Source organism: Ambystoma mexicanum, chromosome 3q, assembly GCF_040938575.1.
Source record: "Ambystoma mexicanum isolate Mex_15411 chromosome 3q, UKY_AmexF1_1, whole genome shotgun sequence".
NCBI lineage: Eukaryota > Metazoa > Chordata > Amphibia > Caudata > Ambystomatidae > Ambystoma > Ambystoma mexicanum.
The window spans coordinates 468,038,178-468,057,635 of NC_090926.1; positions in this window are offsets into that span (position 1 = coordinate 468,038,178).

Below are 19,458 nucleotides of genomic sequence, written 5' to 3' on the forward strand. Positions count from 1 at the left end.
CCGATCATACGTAAAGGATACAAGGTTCGAACCCCCCGTGTTTTCTAGCAGGCCCACCAGGTGCATATTATTGTGCCGGGACCTTTTTTCTTGGGCCTCGACTTTTGCTGCGAGGCGCTGCGCCTCCCTGATTAGCCCGTCCACATCCGCTGCCATAAATGTGCGATTGTCCTCAAGCGAGCTAATTCGCTGCTCATTAACCGCCGCCCGGTCCGCTTGTGCGTCGACCCTTGTTTGCACGTCTTGCAGATCTGCTTAATGACTTGGACAGTTTTATTAGTCCCCTGAGTCATTTGGTCAATAGTTTTCATATCTTGCAGGATCGCCTGGAGCTGGCTTTGAATTTGCGCCTCCATTGTGGGTGGTTTACATGTAGAACGCTGCAGCGACATGGCTGTTATCTCTCCCTTGGGAATCTGATCAGTGTCGTCTGTCACAGAGTATAGTATGCCCACCCTGGGAGGCAGCAGAGGGGCGTGTGGAAGCTGCCCGGAGAGCGGGGCCTGTGGAAAGAGGGGTTCCAACCACCCGCTCCGCTGGTGTTGCAAGGCTTGGCTGAGCCGGGTGGCTAGTCACGACTGATGCTGCGCAGCTCGTGCTTCACCTGTTCAGTACGGGCGCTCCCCGCTTGGCAGTGTAAAGTAGATGAAGGGGAATGGTTGGCAGGTATGGGATCCCACAGGGCTGTCTACCTGTGGTGGCAGTTATTATGTAGGGCACCGCTGGCAGCAGGCAGTGGTGCAAGTCCTGTGTGGTCTGGGTTGAGGAGCTGGATATGAGACGCCTAACAGGTTCCCAAGCACGACGATCGGCTGGTTCCCCCTCCCTCAGGTGACAGTTATTGTCCAGCACAGGCTATAAGGTATGCTTCCTTCCTCCCATTAATAGCAGGGTGAGCCTGCTGCTCTAAATCAATCAGTGCGCCATCTTGGGGAGTTCCCCCCTCTCCTGGGAGCAACCGTGGGCTAAAATGGGAGGAGGCTATGCCTGGATAATATTCCCTGTGGTGCCCGCTGTGTCTACAACAGCTGCCGGCATGCGTGCAGTGCCCCCGTGGGGCCATGCGCCTCAATATGAAGTAATGCGCTGGGGATCCTCCACCCAGCCTGGTTTACCGGGTGTTCATTGCCGAGCCGTCCGTCTCACTTGCTAGGGGGGTTGCAGCGACCTAATGGTCGTGCTTTACCCCTTCTCTGACCGGCCACTCCACTTCCCACATGGCCTGTGCCTGTAATCTACGTGGTGCTTCTCGCCCACCCCGGGGGCCCGGATTTCACAATCGAGTTGACACAGGGATAGGAATAACCCGATTACTCACTCAGAAGGCCCTTCAGAAAACAGTGACAATTGACTTCACCCCGATTTTGGATCAGCTCCGCCCTTCTCAACCAGATTAAGTCCTTCCCAATGATACACCCTACTGCCCTAATAATTGTAAGGGACATACGAGTAAATCACTTGAAAGAGCGAGTACATAGAAACGCCCGAAGGACACCAAGCTGAAACAATAAAAGAACGAAATCAGAGATGCGCTCCAATATTTGACAATAGCAGCAGGAAGGAACAACAGTAGTGAATGGAAGAGTCTGTATGCCTTGGATGTGTGACGAGGAAGGTCCCTGTCTAGCAGCGGCCCCTGAAAAGTAAAGAAAATTCCACTTCTAAATCAAACTGGACAATGTATCTACGACACCCCCCTACTCGGAGCAATAAGTAGGATCAGGTGTTACTGTGGGGACAATGGTAATATGGTCAAGAGGTCTGCAGTCCTGTGGCGGGAGGTCAAGAGAAAAGAACAAAACAAAGGAGGGTAAGTTAGTATGGGGACTAACCCGGGCAGAACGAGGGACGCGCTAGTGTCGGGTTGTGGCACATCTATATCTGCATAGCGTCCTCAGTCCAAGTGGCGGAGGAACCCAAGGAGTGGACCAGGAAGAGGAGGTAAGGGCTGGGCAAAGAGGGTGGTGTATGTCCCCAGGGATAGTAGAGCAGGCGGACCAAGGTCAGTAACAGTGCGGGCAGTAACAATAGCAAAATCAATTAGCAAGAGGGATACCAGCAGGCGGACCGAGGTCGGAAACAATGCAAGAGGTGTCAGGACACAAAAGCAGCAGTAGAGACGAAAACCAAAAGCAAGTCCAATGAGAGTATGCAGGGTCGGCAACAAGTGATCCAAAAGTACAGGAACAGCCAAGGGGCGTAACAGAGAACACAAACGAGTTTCACAGAGTCCACAAATGAAGATCAGAAGCAGCACCACAGTAGCTGCTTCCGGGTTTATAGGGTTCATGAGTACGTATCTTCTAGCTCACCGCCATCTTGCTCGGGCTCTTGAGCACCCCCCACCCCAAATCTTCTTTTTTTGGTTCTAAACGGATGTCGCTGTTGGATCTGGCCTTGTTGGGCGGTGTATGTTTTTTTTTTCTCTTAGGAACTCTGTGCCTTGACCGTGGATTGCTCTGTGCGTTATGCGCATTGATTTGAACTTGATTTGCTGTTTTATTGGTAGCCAGTGTAGCGTTTTCAGCGCTGGTGTGTTTGTTCTCTTTGCGGTAGTTTGAGGAGCAGTCTGACCGCCGCATTTTGTATGCGTTGTAGTTTTTTTTAGAAGTCGTTCTGGCATGCCCAGATATAGAGATCTTTTTTACTGCTCGCAGGAGAAAGAAGCATTTCTTGATTAGAGCGTTTACTTTTGGCTCTAGAGTAAGTTTGTTGTGCATCAGAACTCCCAGGTTTTTTTACAATCGACGATGGGGCTGGGGTTGTACCACGTTCTGTTGCCCAGGGGATGTAGTGGTTGTCTTCTCTGTTTTTGTGATGATCATTATTTCTGTTTTGCCTGGGTTGAGTTTGAGGATGTTCGAGTTCATCCAGTTGTAGATTTCACAAAGGCAGCTCTCTAATGTTGTGTTTTCTTCTTGTGTGTCTTGTATTTTGTAGACTATTTGTGTGTCTCCAGCGTAGTTGTAACAAGTAAGGCTGTGTCTTTCAACGATCTTGATTAGTTGAGACAGGTAGACTTTGAATAATAGCAGGGAGAAGGATGATCCGTGTAGTACTCTGCATGCGGATTCTCTTGGGTTGGATTTGAAAGGATTGATCCATATGGCTTTTGTTCTGTTTTATAGGAAGGATTTGATCCATAGTAAGGCGCGGTCGGTGATTGCAATTAATTCCAATCTCATGATGAGGATATCGTGGTTAACTGTGTCGAATGCCGCAGAGAGGTCTAGAAGTATCAAAGCAGTAATATTTTCTGAGTTTGCTTTTCCCTTTAGATCATCCCAGATTGAGAGAAGTGCTGTTTCCTCCTCTCATTTGTCTAAAGCCTACTTGTGCCTGGTCCAATAGGCGGTGCTCTTCTATGAATTCTTGGGTTGTTCTATATATGTATGTTTCCAGCAGTTTAGCTGTGTACGCGATATTGGTCTGTAATTGGAGAGGTCCTTCACGTTTCCTGCTGTATCCTTGAGGAGCGGCTTGATGTATGCTGATTTGAATGATTGTGGCACTTTCCCTGTTGAGATTGATTGGTTGAAGACGTTTCTGTAGTAGTCCATGGGTGTTCCTTGTGAGAGGATTGATTTGTATATGTCTGGGGTCAGCGATCCATGGGGGAACCTGTTTTGTTGCTTTTGTTTACCAGTTTGATGAATGTCTCCACTGATATTTATATTTGGGGGAAGCTTCGGAGTTTGTTTGGGTGTTCCTCGTAGGGGTGGGTGAGTTGCATACTGCGGTTGCATGTTATGCTTTGTATGTTCTATTGGATGGTCATGATTTTGTTTTTGAAAGGGTCTGCAAGGTCATTGCATAGTTTATTCGATGGTATTGGACTGTTGTTGCAGCCAGGTCAATTTCCGAACATCTTCAATCAGAGCTTCAATGGCAGCTAAGAGAAGCACTTTCAGTATCTTTTCCTTCTAAGTTTTTACAATCATGGACAGTGTATTTAAGTGCAAGACATTCAACTTCTGTGTGTTCTTATATGCAACAAAGTCTAACACTGTCCTTTGTTTAAATCTCTTCCCTGCCTATCTTGATCTCTGTGGGATACCTAATGTCCGTTATCCCAATACCTTTTTGCCAAAGGATGTTTGAAAAATTGTTATGTCGACGCACTGCATTTCGGCCTATAAATCAGAAGGTAAACCCCATCCCGAGTAGGTTTCCCTCATCACTTCCACAAAGGCCTTCATCAGGACAGAAAGTCGTGTTTTCAATTATCCTCAATCTTCTAACCCCAATCCATTCGGACGATCTAAAAAATAAAATAAAACATCACAGGTTTTAGGACCTACATTTATGTTCATTCATATTCACTATACTTGTACCAGCTATAGGGCATTATTCAACTGACCTTGTTCAGTAGGCAAAGCAGGGACAGACTTCTCATTTAGTAGCTGCTTAATCACACAGCTGTTCCTCCCTGTGGATATAATCACATCACAAGGGAATAATTACTACAGGACTTATTTCCCAGCACATATATAGATATATATATATAGATATATATATATACATCTTTAAAAAGATAACCATTTCTGCGAATGATGACATATAGCAGAGTGTACCTCAGTCTTCTGGACGCTGTGGTCATCTGTTTAATTTTCTCTGACAGCGTACCAGTCTCCTATACGGAGAGTTGATATACCTGGATATACTGCGGCATTGGTGCATATGATCACGTGTGAGCTAGGCCTGCCGGGCGAAAGCACAACATTATTTAGTATGCCGTTTCCTCATTATATATGTGTGACTGATTCCGACGTTTTATAATTTCCTCTACTTGTATCTGCGTGGTGGCAGAAACTACTATCAGAGGTCAACCCCATCAGGGCCATATATTTCAAATCGAATCTAATCTAATTCGAAAGTGAAATTAAAATATAAGGGGTTTGATCTACACCTATTAGCACTCGGTCACTTGATGCTCTCACTCTGTAACATGAGCGTAATTGCTAAAGAGCGGCAGCAATAGCCGCTGTCTTAGTCAAACATACCCTCACATTGAGCACTCTACTGCCGTCTGTGTACTTAACGTAAATGCTGTTCATCGGTCCGCAACTCGGTGAGGCAGTTACTTGCAGCTGACCTTGCACGCCCCCTTTCTCCATTGCATGAGCATGAATTACTCGAGGGTGGCAGCAGTAGCCGCTTTATTATCTAGCATGCTAATCCACTCTGATCTCTCTTACCGTCTATGTACTCTGCATGGTTCCTTTTTCATAAGTGCTCAGCGCAGTGAAAAAAGCTCTTGCCTCTCGCTTGCTCCTGTTCTGTAAATACACACACCTCCATCCGCGTTTAACGGTGCAATGGGAATTGAAAGGGGACTATGCTTCTGTATGGTAGCAACGTAATCTAATCTGTCGAGACTGGGTTACGTAGTTCTCACAAGTTGTTGCCCGTACTGTCAACATCTGCCTGTTCTATGTATCCAATATTACAGATCGATCCCCTTGAGTACATGTTGCTCATATAACACATTATTAGCTCGTATCGTATATAACCAAAAAATTGAGGTTGTGCAAATACTTCCAGGACCGTACTTCCATCACACTAATACTAATGTTACTTCGAGACACACGAGGAATTAGTTCCGGAGCACTAGATATAAGGACTTTGCCAGACATCAGAGCCAAAGAGTATACAGTATACATTGGCTGAGAGAACAACTAAGACAAGTACTGTCAAGGAGTTCCCCCCTTCTCACCTGGGTCTGGTGTTTTCCGGTGTCTTCGATCGCTGCCTTCTTGCGAACGCTCCTGGTCTTGAACAGCGCTGCTCGAGTCTCGTCTGGTTCCAGGTTGCATTTACTTCCGGGAGCGCGGAGTCCAGGAATCTGGGAGTCTGTGAAAGGCTAGTAATGCTCGGAATCAGGAAGGGGGAAAGGGTCAGGAGCGGGTAATAACACTGGGACAAAGGAAACAATACCGCGAGCTACGAACACACGTCTGAGGCTACTCTGCAATAGCATTGAGATGCGCGGAGCCGCGGAAGGCGTGGTCTATAAATAGATCAAGCCGCGTTCAGCGCATGGAGCGAGCAAGGGCTTCAGCTCTGGACGGCCATGTTGGAAGTAGTACGCAATGTAAGCCCCGTTGAGACAAGGACCAGGAGGTCCAAAAGGGGCGTGATCTGAAGTTCATGACAGCATGCCTCCTCCAAAGGCCTTTTCCTCCAGGTTTGCCCGGGTGTATTAGGTGAAATCTTCTGAGCAACCGAGGAGCCTTGATATTTGAAACAGGTTCCCAGGTCCTTTCCCTGGGAGGATATCCTTTCCACTCCACTAGGTATGGAAGATGGTCCCGCTTATACCTGGAGTCACAAATCCGGGATACCTCATATTCCAGTTGGTTGTCAACCAGTAGAGGAGGAGGTCTACTGGATTTTCGAGAGGATTGGATGTAGGGCTTCAATAGGGATGTGTGAAAAACTGGATGAATTCTTTTCCAGGAGTCAGGTAGCTTGATTCGATATGAGATGGGAAATGGACCATAGTAGCGGGGAGCCAGCTTGTTTGGTCACAAGTGTCGGGGGAGTAGTTTTGATGACAACCACACTTGGTCACCGACCGTATAAGAAGGACCTGGTCTTCTCTTGGAATCCGCATACCTCTTGGTCTGTAATCTGGCTTTCTCTAAGTGTTCATTAGCCTCCCGGTGAATGTTGATAAGAATTTTGATCCAGGAGTCAACAGTAGGTACTGGTGTAGGGTAAGGAAGAACCAAGGGTAAAACCGATGGATGGAACCCCTGACTACAATAAAAAGGGCTGGTCTGTAGCGCTGAGTGTTCGGAGTTGTTGTAAGCGAATTCCGCAACGGGTATCAGGAGAGACCAGTCATCATGGACCTTGGTGGCGAAACATCAGAGATATTGTTCCAGGGTCTGATTTGCACGTTCTGTGGCTCCGTTGGTTTGGGGGTGATATCCTGAAGAGAGAGCACGTTGGATTCCTAGTACCCGACAGAGGTGTTTCCAGAATTGTGAAATTTATTGGGGACCCCGGTCAGATATGATCTTGGAAGGAAGCCCATGTAATCGGAATATGTGTTCCAGAAATATTCCAGCTAGCTCTGAAGAGGAGGGTAGTTTCATCAGTGGCGTAAAATGGGCCATATGGGTAAACAAATCTATGGTGACCATGATGGTAGTATATCCTCGGGAAGGTGGTAACTCCACTATGAAGTCTGTAGCGATGATTTCCCATGGTTTAGAGGGTAGAGTGGGCTGCAGAAGAAGACCCGCAGTCTTTTGTTATCATGTTTATTTTGGGCACAGGTTATACAAGCCTGGATGTATTGCTGTACGTCAGACTTCATTTTAGGCCACCAGAACTGTCTCTGTATAAGACGGAGGGTGTTGGTGATACCTCGGTGCCCGGAATGGTGTGTGTCATGATAAAGGTTTATTATTTTTTGCTGTAACTTCCGTGTAGGAATGAGTAGTGCATTGTCCTTGAATAAGTAGCCTTCCTTGGTTTTTAATTTCCAGTGATTTCTTGTTGAAATGTCCTTCCATATTTCCGAGGATTGGGTTTGCGATCGTACTTCTTCCAGGAGATCAACTGCTTGGGCTACGAAGATCGTGGGAGAAAACATTTTAGGAAATGCCTTATCTTCAGTGGTCACGTAGTCAGGACGGCGAGACAAGGCTTCAGCAATCAGGTTCTGTGATCCAGGGACATGAGTAATGTGGAACTGATGCTGGGCAAAAAAGTAGGCCCAACGTGCCTGACGACTGTTCCTGCACTCCAGTGACTGTAGAATCTGAAGGTTTCGATGATCACTACGGACTTGGACAGGATGTCTGGCTCCCAGAAGTAGGTGTCGCCATTCAGTGAAGGCTTGGCGAATGGCTAAGAGTTCCTTTTCCAGGACGGAGTAGTGTGTTTCACTCGGAGTTAAGGTTCTTGAAAGATAAGCAACGGGGTGTTCCAAATCGCCCTCCATTTTCTGCCTCAACACTGCTCCTATAGCGTAATTAGAGGCATCCGTTTCCACTAAAAAGGGTCGACTTGTATCGGGTTGAGCCAAAATGGGAGCTTGTGTGAACTCGGTCTTCAAATGCTGGAATGAAGTTTCTTGTAATGTTGACCAGATAAATGGGGTATCCTTCTTTAGCAGAGCCACTATAGGTTGTACAATCTCGGAAAAGGTGGCTATGAACTTTCGGTAGAAATTGGCTAGTCCTAGGAAGGATTGGATTTGTTTCACGGATGTGGGAGTAGGCCAGGCGAGAATGGCCTTTACTTTTGAAGGGTCCATGCCAATCCCCTCTGGACTAAGGATAAATCCCAGATAGTGCACAGAGGTAACGTGAAACAAACATTTTTCAGGCTTGGCTAAGAGGTGATGTTCCCGGAGTCTTTGTAGAACTGCCTTAACATGTCCTTCATGCTTTAAAGGGTCCTTGGAAAAAATCAATATGTCGTCCAGATAGACAATGACGAAGAGAAACAACATATCAGAGAACACCCTATCCATAAAACGTTGGAATACTGCTGGGGCATTGGCTAGTTCAAAGGGCATGACCAGGTACTCGTAGTGGCCAAAGGGTGTTCTAAAGGCGGTCTTCCACTCATCTCCTTCCTGGATATGGATCAAATGGTAGGCACCCCTGAGATCCAATTTGGTGAATATTACGGCTCCTCTCACAGCTTCCAGGATATCCGAGATCAGGGGCAGTGGGTAACGATCTTTGAAGGTGCATTGATTTAAGCCTTGATAGTCGAGGCAAGGTCTGAGTCCCTTGGTATCCTTCTTGGGAATGAAGAACAACGGAGCACCCGCTGGAGATTTCGTTGGTCTTATGGTGCCGTTTTCAAGATTAGTGTCTAGGTATTCCCGAAGGGCCTTTTTCTCAGGTTCAGAAAGAATTAACATTCTGCCGAAGGGAAATACAGCTGAGGGATCCGTATGTATGGCACAGTCTTCGGGCCTGTGAGGGGGTAAGGCTTGTACTATGGCAGTAGAAAATACATCAGCATATCCCTGATAGGCCTCTGGAACTTGTATGATATTGGAAACCATGAGTGGTGTTTCTTGGTCTCTTGGTGGTTCTTTGGAAGTTATCGAGGAGGGGTCCAGGGATAGACAGTGGGACATACAGAACTCTGAGCCCAGGAATAATGATCCTGCTGTCCAATTGATATACGGATTGTGCTTTTGTAACCAGGGCATTCCCAAAACCATGGGGTAATGGGCTGACTTAATGATGTCGAATGTAATCCGCTCTTGATGATGGTTTATGGAAAGTTAGATCTCTTTAGTCTGCAGGCTTATGGGTCCGTCAATTGCTTCCACCGGCTGCATGGTGTTTCGTGTCTCATACGGAATATGTTGACTAACAACCCAGTCTTGATCAATGAAAATTCCCATAGCTCCGCAGTCCACCACGGCCAGAATGGGATAGGTCTTGTTTTTGGAGGGCGACAGGAAGGCCTGTAGTATCACCAAACTGTTTTGTCCAGGAGAGTTCAAGGATGGAATTGATGTGGAGCAAACATCTCTCTCCCGAATCTCTGCTCCATTTAAGATCGGGAGCTGGCGTTTCCCAAACGCTGAGGAGGTGCCAGAGGACGTTCCCTGACCAAATGTTTGTCTGAAGCACAATACATACACAAACCCGCATGGATCCTTCTCAATCTTTCTTGAGGTGATATGGGTCCACGAAAGGCTCCAATTTGCATGGTTCCAGGTTCTGGGGCTGGACTTGGGTTTGCGTCCGTTCTGGCTGTGCTCTCAGAGGACGTCGTGGGTGGGTTTCCCTTGGATTTCTTCCTTTCTGCCTTCCTTTCCTGGATGCGAAAGTCTATTTGCAAGGCCAGGTCCATTAGTGCTTGGAATGAATTTGGTCTGGCCACCCTGGCCAGTTCATCCTTGATCTCATCGTTCAGGCCTGTCCTGAACAGGCTAAAACTAGCCTCAGAGGACCAGTCTGCTTCCTTAGCCAATTGTTTAAATCTGGTCACATAAGTGAGCATATCTTGGGAGCAATGTTCCCTCTAAGCTGTGCGCATGTGCGCTTGCCCAGCTTCCTTCTGGGTGCCGCTCAGAAGATTTTTTGCAGCGCACACAGACTATTCTCACCTATTCAAAAAGATTTAATAAGGCACAAGCCACAGTAATTACCTGAAATGTTCTTTCTCTTAAAATAAGCAACTAGTCTTGAAATTCTGCTCATTTGCATTACACTACTATGCAAGGGTGACCCTAAACACCTAAAATCCCGAACAGCAAAATACACAAACAAGAGGTAAAAAACTATATGAAAAACTGGCTCCATCAACAGAAGAATCTAACCAAGATATGCCTGCACACGTTAACCAAATAATGTTCCCTCACCACACATGACTCCTAAACTTGACTATACCACACTTTTATCTCAGGACTCTAACTTCTGCCCCAGAACACATTTTTATTTTTTTATTTTATTGGTTTTTACAAACCTTTAAAATGAATACAACACATACACACACATATTAACATATATTCTATGACAATCACCATCAATCCGTCCATTTTCCATAATTTCCATTTCTAATGTCTATGGACACTGTTTCACCCAATATTACTGTTTACGGAAGATATTCCTTCTGTTGATGTGAAGCAAGTTTCGATTATTTCCAACAATCGTGTTAAAGGGAGTATTAACTTTAAGTCATATCCCTGAAACATCAGATTCCACCAATCATCTGCACATAGGGAGGGATGGTTTAAGCTCCAGGGTCCCAAATGAATTGTCCTCTCAGATCTTAATTTAGTACAAAATAGCACTAAATGTTTAAGTGATTCATTTTCCCTCGCACACAACCTACATTCAGGTGACAGATGATCGTAGCCTTTCCATAGGTGAAGCCGGTCAACGGGTTTAAACATATTTAATCAAAACAGTATGAACAGTCTACGCGCCTGCGGGTTGGGGAATAGTGCCACATAGTTCTGAAGAGTGTTGAAGGCACGTGATTCTAATGGCACGTCAGAGATTCGGCTGGTGGCTGATCTCTCCACGCAAGTTTCATCCCAATCTGCACGCCAGATTTTAAGTTTGGCCGCGTCTGGGTTTTCATGAAGCATATCAATTTTGATGTTATATTTCTTTAGGATTGATTCGCATCTATTTGTCCACATGTGAACCACTTTTGAATTATCAGGTGAGGCATTGTAAAAGATGTCAAATTGTGGAATCTGCGCACGAGTGCAGGTCTTTCGGTACAGGTTCAACAAGCTCCAACATATTCTTGCATGCATCGATATTAGAGCAAGCTTGTATCTTATACACAAAGTCTTCACACCCCTCGGAAGTGTTAGTACCTTGGTCCAGAAGCAGTTTACTAGAGAAGCCCATGTCTCGTAAGGGCAACCAAGCGCATTTTCTGCCCCATATATCCCAACAAGGATAACCTTCTGCTGATAGAAAGACAAGACAGGTCGTAATGAATATTTACCACATTTCTTATGGATTATCAGTGCCTGGCTTGCTAGTTGGTTACATTTCTTTTTGGTTTTCGCAAGCCACGGCCCGCCGTTCATAGCAGAACTTATTGTCATGCCAAGATATTGGACGTCTTGAGAGAGCTGGAGGGTTTCTTGTCCTAGGGACCATTTTATGCGTTTTCTATTGGATACTCCTCCGCCGTTCAAGCTCCGCAGTACCAATAGTTCACATTTCTTGATATTGATTGCCAAGTTGTTGGATGTGACGCATCGTTGGACAGCATTTAGTTTTCTTTGCAACCCAATAGGCGTCACATCCATAACGATTAAGTCATCTGCATAAAGCAGCCAGCTTAAATGTGTGTTAGCAACTTTCGGCAAAAAAGATTTAACCTCGTTGATTGAGTCGCCTATATCAGAAATAAAAAGACTAAATATAGCTGCGGCCAAAGGACACCCCTGTTTTACCACTTAAAAGGTGTCAATGGAGGCAGATAAGAGGCCAGATTGATCGAGGCGAACTCGAATAGAGGTCTTTGTTTGGAGTTCTCTGATGGCTGCTATTAAGTCCCACGGACACCCCCAACTCTTCAATTTCGACCACAAAAGCACTCTGTCGATGGTATCAAATGCGTAAGAAAAATCCATAAATGCTAAATAGACCTTTGTGTTTGATTTGATGTCCTCCATTTTGATTATATTTAGCAATAATAGGTTTAACGAACAGCCCACATGCTTTACAAAACCTGACTGACGTTTATCCACGTGGCATGATGAAATCGACCAGGCTACTAGTTTTTGCTGTAGCAATGTGGCGTAAATTTTGCCCAACACATCCAACAAAGCGACAGGCTGATAGTTCTTTGGGTTAGATCTGTCACCCTTTTTAAAGATGGGTACAATAATCGCACACTTCCAAGATGTAGGCGTCTGCTGTGCTTGGACTATCCTTTTGAAAAGTGTCTCACAAAAGTCTGCCCATATCTCTGGGAACTGTTTGATGGTAAAGTTTGTGAGCCCATCGGGGCCTGGTGCTCGAGAATTTTTAGTTTTTTTGATTGTGTCCACTATATCATCTTTTGAAAAGACTAAGGCCCAAGGTTTAGACGGCTTCGTTGTTGGAGTTTCCACAGACTCAATTGAATGATATAAGGCACCAAAGTGGGACATCCAGTCAGCTTCCGACACCATACATGTTTGAATAGCATTTTGTGGTACATGCAGATTGTTAATAAGGTACCAAAAGTTTTTTGTGTTTTTATTTTGCAAGGTCCTCAGCATTCCTTCTGCATGGTTTTGCAACATAACATGCTTATGCGATTTTACCCAATTCTTGTACCGTTGCTTTGCGGTCTTTACTGTTTGTCGACGGATCTGTTTGTCTAGCGTCTTAGTGCGTCTTAATTCACTGCGTAACAATCGCTTGTGTTTCAGTAGCTCCAAGTCAAAACTATGAGAGCGAACATAAGACTTGTTTTTAAAGCCGGCCTTTTTTAGGTTTAAATTGCATCAGTAGCTGATTGTATTCCAGAGTTTGACTGGCGTTGCAATACTCGCTTTTAAGATGTTCAAGCTTGTGCGTGTCTAGTCTTAGTCGAACTCTATTTGAGGCAGCCTGGATTTTATGCTGCCACCTAAGAGTTGGGCCTTTTAGTTTTGATGACAATTCTGCTACCAACATATCGTGATCGCTGACGTTTTTCTTTATAGCCTTCATTGAGCTTGTACGTGGATGTAGGGGTTCTGAAACAAACATGTAGTCGATTGTTGAGGCCAGACTTGCTTGATGCCAAGTATAGGCTGGTGGTATATCGTTCTGGATATTCCCATTTAACATCTGGAAGTTACGAGGCGCCATCTCATCCGTCCATAGTTGTGCTAGTCATTTTTTCCCCGCATCCAACGGTTTAAGCAGGTCAATGTTCAAATCGCCACAGATGATTGTTTGGCCATCCAGAATTATCCAACAAAGCATCCAATATATCCATTATTTTATCTATGAATGCTTGTTTTCCGGCCCTTTCATGGTTCCAGTACGTGTTTACCAGCGTTATTAGATCAGTACACGTTCCTGAGGGGCCAAGAAATTCTTTGGAGGTTATCTGGATAAATGGGGAGTTGTTGATTGAATTTACAATCCTCCAGCCTGAAGATCTTCTAATAATAGTGAGTAAACCGGCCATTGGACGACCTTTTAAAGGTATAATTGTGGGGTTTAACGCAACCTCAAAATCACTGGTGATCGGGGCTTCCTATAACCATGTTTCCTGTAAGCAAACAATTTGTAGTTGCTCAAGCCAGTTTCAAGTAAATAAGTGTGAGAAACCACGAGTGTTCCAAGATGCCAAACTACACGTGTCCTGCAGTGTATGTTTTTGGCATTATTGTTGAGATTTAAAGCTCAATGCTTCGGACAGCCAGAGCCACTCGTGAGTTTCCATAGTGGGTTTCACAGAATGGGCTCTCAACCCCTCATTTGAAACCAGACGTGTGTTCCCATTAATTGTTATTCTTATCATGTCTTTATGGAAAGCTGTTTCCGTGCGTGACGTGGATAGATCTAGAACTGAGTGCTTTGATGATTGATAGTTTTTGACGACCATTTGAACTTTGTTGGTTTCAAGGCAGCAGCCTGATTTTTCTTTACAGTCAGTCAGATTCTTAGCTTCCAGTGTTTTAAAGGGAGAGGCTTCTGCGTGAGGCATGCAATATGCAGAATCGTCCACTCTAGGGACCACTGCCTGGGGCGTGTCATCAAACTTATAAACGTTAAATCCTAAGGAAAACAGCGCTACATTGGCGTCCATAATGGTTGACACAATCAAGGGCGATAGAACATGGAGGACAACTTTATCATTTCTTTTTACGTCAGGGAATTCCACATCATTTGAGCTTATTGCTCGCAATGCTGGCACCAAGTGAAGCAATCTGATGATGTTACCTTGATTCAGTATGAGTTTGTCAGAGGGTTCTAACCTCTCAATTATCAGTTTTTGAGCCAAAGTTGACCAGTTTGTCTTCTGGGAGACAAACCTTTGGCGAATTGCACTTGCTTAGACGGGCCTTTTGGATCTTGTAATCGGCCTGTGCGGCTACCAATTTCACACTCCTCAGGAGGACTTTTTTGGTCTCCTTTTTTCTTCCAGGACACTGGGTTGGCTGACACGCGAAAGTTGAACCCTGAGTCATTAGTACAATCGAGGTGTCGAGATACGGTGTAATCAGTGGCTTTTCGTTGTAGTGATAATAATCTCTTTTGAGAGGATAGCACATGAGGAAATCCATCATCTGAGTTGAAATTACTATCAATATTACCATCTACTTTTGTGCGTTTATAGCACACTTTGTGCCCAATATCCTCATTTGCACGAGTTAATTGTGAATTTAGTCTTTTCACTGGGTGTCTGACCATTTTAGTTGATGAATACGGCACCCCCTGTGGGAATGCTCATTACAGATTTTGTTCATTGTAGTCAAATTTACCAATACTTTATTTGCAATACCCAGAGAGTTTCTTCTATTTTCTTTTTGTATAACGTCAACCTTAGAAAACGCAGTTTCTTGTGAGACTGTTGAAGATGTTTGATCGCTACTAACTACACATCATCCAATAGTGCCTCACGCTGGGGGCTGCTGAGCGTTGCGGCCAGTGAGCCTCGCGCAGAGGAACGCACACGCCAACCTCCTCACCGGCACCCAGAGATCTCGACGGGAACACGCCGGCGTCTCCCTCCTCCTTAACCCCCCACCCCCAGAGGGGAAACGTGCCTCCACTAGCACCGTCTCCCACCCCTCCGAAGCCTCCCTCCACCCAACCTCCCCGGGCCAGTCCACGACCGCGCCAGACAAGACGCATCCAGCCCCAGCAGCAATAGAGCCTCCACAAGGCTCACAGCCATAAGCCGCCAGGACCAGCCCCCTCTCGAGAACCGTGGAGGAGGCAGGGCATGGTAAGTCCACCACGGCCATGACTGCAACAGCTTTGTCGAAGCCAGGGGCATTGTCTTGTGGATTGAGATCATTTGAAACAGTTTGCATCTCGTTGTGCAATGTACACGGAATCAGGGCGGCAGTCTCCGCCCCATCTCCGTTCCTTCGTTGGAAAAACAGTCAGTAGATAGCAGACCTACCGCTTCGAACGACTCTGCCACAGCCATTACGGTGCTTGGACTACAAGTTTTCCTGGGCTCGAGAGTACCGTGGGGAGGGGGAGGGGCGTGTAATCTTCTGCAGTTAACACACATGAGTAATAACGACTTACTTTGATGCTTGAGTCCCGCTTGGTAGGTAAGTCGGTAGCTGCCCCTTCTCGCTTTTTTTGGGCGCGAGTCCTTAAAGCAGAGGATGTTGAATTAAAATCTGGCACGTGTGTCCACTTTAAATTCGAGCCCCACCAGCTCACCACTCACCACAGCCTAACAGCCAGGAAAGTCCACAGCCCTTCACTCCACAGGGCTTAACGCCACAAGGGCGCTTGAGGCAGCCTTAAGTAGTCAGCTGACCCTCAGCTGTTAAAGGCACACACACCTCAGATGGAAGAAGTAGGAATGATAGACTCCAATCGTGGAAAAACTGGTCTTTCTCCAACAGGCACTCGCCACAGCCTTACAGCCAGGAAAGTCCACAGCCCTTCACTCCACAGGGCGTAACACATTAAGATACTACGAGACAACCTTGACTCTTCCTCACTTGGCTCTGCGAACCTACATCCACCTGGTTTATGTTGTAATATGAATAACGTTCACACGCCAGAATTTCTGTTACACATTGTGTCTTAACAAAAGCGGCACCCACACTATACAATCGAACTACTAGCTCAAATAACGAATAATGACTAAGTAAGAAGGCTACTTGGATGTGTGACATTATCCCATACTTCCTCTTCTTTGTGCATATGTCACACAAATGCTTCGAAATGGTTCCCTTGCAACTTAACGCATTATAAAAATCTAATATTAATTTGCCCTCTAAGGATTTTGAGAAGACAAATGTGATGCTCAGCCTCTCCTACTTTAGCATCACTAACATTACCCTATAAGTGGAGAGCAACATTGCAATATCATTTACTTTGCCTACAATGGATAATGGGTATGGACTATGCCTGGGATTACTCGTCCATGGTATCATGGCACAGGATATTCATACATGAGAATGCTTTCCACACAATCTACATCGTTTCCAAGTGTTCAGAGTTCCTTTGGGAATAGACCTTCACGCATTATATGGTAACTCGCTGCTATACAAAAATTGTTTCACTGAGCACTGCATAATCCTACACACTGATATATGGGTGGGGTATGCTGCAAACAACCTTGTATGCACTGCAAAACAATTGTGTATATGCAGTCATGACATTCTTAGAAATGCACGTAATATGTTGAGGCATTAAAGATGCCTTGCATACAAAGTATTGTGGGCCTGCAAATATCCCAGCAAGTGTTTACTGCTGCAATCCCTCACTTTTTACAATGCTCTAGCAACTAGTATTGGTGGCTAGCACAGGGGCCGGTGAAGGGTATGACTGGAAGAGCATAGGTCATCACTCCTTGTGGGTGATGAACAAAGCAGCACATTTTAAAAACCAAGTCCTACGTTTCGGCAGTACACTGAAGAAAATGTGTTGCTTGTTTGCTAAAGGATAGAAAAGTCTAGTACCCGTCTAGACAACAGCACCTTTTTTCTTTCTATGCTCAGCTGCTGAGGGCTTTTCCAATATAACCATGTGCTCTGTGTGTATCGTCTCTAGTATCCCTTTCCATCTTATTTAACCGATAACAAAGAATTACAGAAGAGGGATCCATAGTTACTGAAGAAGGCATTCATTCAGTTGTATCTCTGATGAATTGATGCTATTAACTTCAAAGGCATATATATGTTATTTTCTTCAGCAGGGCTCCATAATAGACCTCAGTAAAGCGCTTGTTTAATTTTGTCTAGGCTGTGCTGTGGAACGGTTGGCAAAACTTTAGACTTCATTATGTGCCCTGTCATTTCACTTCCTATGTCAGGGGTCAAATCAGATTTTGCTCCCTACTTGGAGTCCAATGATTTTTCTGGGAGTAAAGAAGTTATTAGCTTTGCCGATAGGGATACTTTCTGTTTATCAAAAGATGTTCTTCACCTTAAAATTCCTCTTGAAATCGGGCATTAATATTAGTTCGTTCCTATGCTAGTGCTTTACTGGTCACTAATTGAAAAAATATCAGTGGAGCTTTGTGCGTTGAATCAACAATATGTTCATTGTTTCTCATTTTTTGTTAGGCACTTTTTCATTTTTTAGAGGGTAAATCTTGATGGTCCACATGTCCCTTAGCTGTAGGCTGGTGTTATAACTTCCCCGCAGGTGAACGTAATGTGGATAGTAAGCACAGGCACAGGAATTTATGATCATATTTCGAGGTGCAGTTATTCTGATGTAATTTTCATCCTTTCACAAAATATTAGAAGCATGTTCTCCTGGCCCTTGAATTACTTAAAGTGGCACTTGAACTCCTATCAGCATGTTTGGCACATTTCTTTTAATTACCATTAATTGATCTGCAAATGTTGTATTCTGTCTGAATTTCTTGACGGCCACATCAGTTATGACAAGAGATATGTGTGTTTTGTAGTGCACATGAGTGATTATCCAGTGGCATAAAACATTTGCAAGGTACTGTGGCAGATGTAGAAGTCTTGGACTGGTTGAGTTCTCTTTATAATCACATATGCCATATTTTATTTTAGCCTGTGTGTTTGGAAAAAGTATTGCAAGATTTGTCAAGAATTGCAGTTGCTGGGAAGAGGAAATTTCTTTTCAACCGCTCTTCGCGACGGTAGATCACTAAATACACATGCTTACAAAGTGGCTTACCTCAGTCAGTTGCGCACATGGAAAATAATGTGCGCACAACAGCCACCCAGTTCTGCACATAGAGAAAAATAATTAGAGGGAACATTGCTTGGGAGCCCTTTTGAAAGTCCAGCAAGCGTTCTTGGGCAGTATAGACGTGTTCTGGACAGTCAAACATGCCTGTAAGGGCCTGTATGAACCCATCATAGTCATGTAGGAGGGCATCGCCGGAGTTAACAAGGGGTGTTGCCCAGGTTAAGGCGTTGCCGGAAAGGTGGGATATGATGAAACCCACCTTAGCCCTAGAAGTCGAGAAATAATAGGGCTTAAAGGTAAAGTGGACCAGGCATGAATCCAGGAATCCGCGAAGTGTTTTTGCCAAACCATCATACTTGTCAACAATACCGCCCAACAGGACACCCTCCTTTGTAGCAGAATCCCGGGATAAGACCAATTGTTTGAGCGCTGCGTTTTCCGCCTTAAGATTTTGAACCTCGGTTGATAATTCTTGCATGCGTTGCATTAAGTACTGCACGGCGGCTTCCATCTCGTTTTTAGGTGCGATTGGGTGGCGTCTCAAATTGTCAAGGAGTTCCCCCCTTCTCATCTGGGTCCGGTGTTTACCAGTGTCTTCGATCGCTGCCTTCTTGCGAATGCTCCTGGTCTTGAACAGCGCTGCTCGAGTCTTGTCTGGTTCCAGGTTGCGTTTAGTTCCGGGAGCGCGGAGTCCAGGAATCCGGGAGTCTGGGAAAGGCTAGTAATGCTCGGAATCAGGAAGGGGGAAAGGGTCAGGAGCGGGTAATAGCACTGGGACAAAGGAAACAATACCGCGAGCTACGAGCACACGTGTGAGGCTACTCAGCAATAGTATTGAGACGCGCGGAGCCGCGGCAGGCGTGGTCTATAAATAGATCACGCCGCATTCAGCGCATGGAGCGAGCAAGGGCTTCAGCTCTGGACGGCCATGTTGGAAGTAGTACGGAATTTAAGCCCCGTTGAGACTAGGACCACGAGGTCCAAAAGGGGCGTGATCTGAAGTTCATGACAAGTACCTTGAGTGGCAGCCACTACTAGCAGAGAGGAAACGATTGGGTGTATTGCTGGCCCAGATAAATTTGCTCTATAGTTCAGAGCTCCGCCAGAAGTGATCTAGTCGCGTGTGCTTTTTGGAGGGATCCCAGGG